The following is a 521-nucleotide window of genomic DNA, read 5'->3' on the forward strand; positions in this document are numbered from 1 at the left end:
GCAAGTAAAGCAACGGAGCAGTCTTGGCCGCAGGAAATGCAATAACTTGTTGGTGAACTTTGCTCAATGTCATCTTTGGAGGATCGAGTAGTGATCTAGTTTCTTGATCTTAAGAGAAAGAGATTGTGAGTGGATGGTTGATGATGAAAACGGTGTTAGTGGGAAGGTATTTAAAGGGAAAGACAAAGAGACAAGAGGCAGTTGAAATAAAGATCTGAATCGGTGAGACTTGAGGACCTTTGTGGTAAAGGATGAGTCATGGATGGGTCATCAAGCCACAGAGATAAAGCTACTTTCTTGAATTAGGGGCATATATGCTCTGTTTGCCTTTGTAAACAAAATAAATATTCAGTTAAAAGATCCATGTTATGACACAAATTTGTCTAAAGCAATTTCAGTAACTGATGCAATGTTTCATGTACAAATAACAAAGCATTAAAGAGCTCTATAATTCTTCAAATATCTTGATTTCTTTAATTTATTTTTAAATTTTGAAACTTAAAAAGATTTCATTTTACAAA

The sequence above is a fragment of the Camelina sativa genome, chromosome 8 (genome assembly GCF_000633955.1).
Source record: "Camelina sativa cultivar DH55 chromosome 8, Cs, whole genome shotgun sequence".
Lineage (NCBI taxonomy): Eukaryota > Viridiplantae > Streptophyta > Magnoliopsida > Brassicales > Brassicaceae > Camelina > Camelina sativa.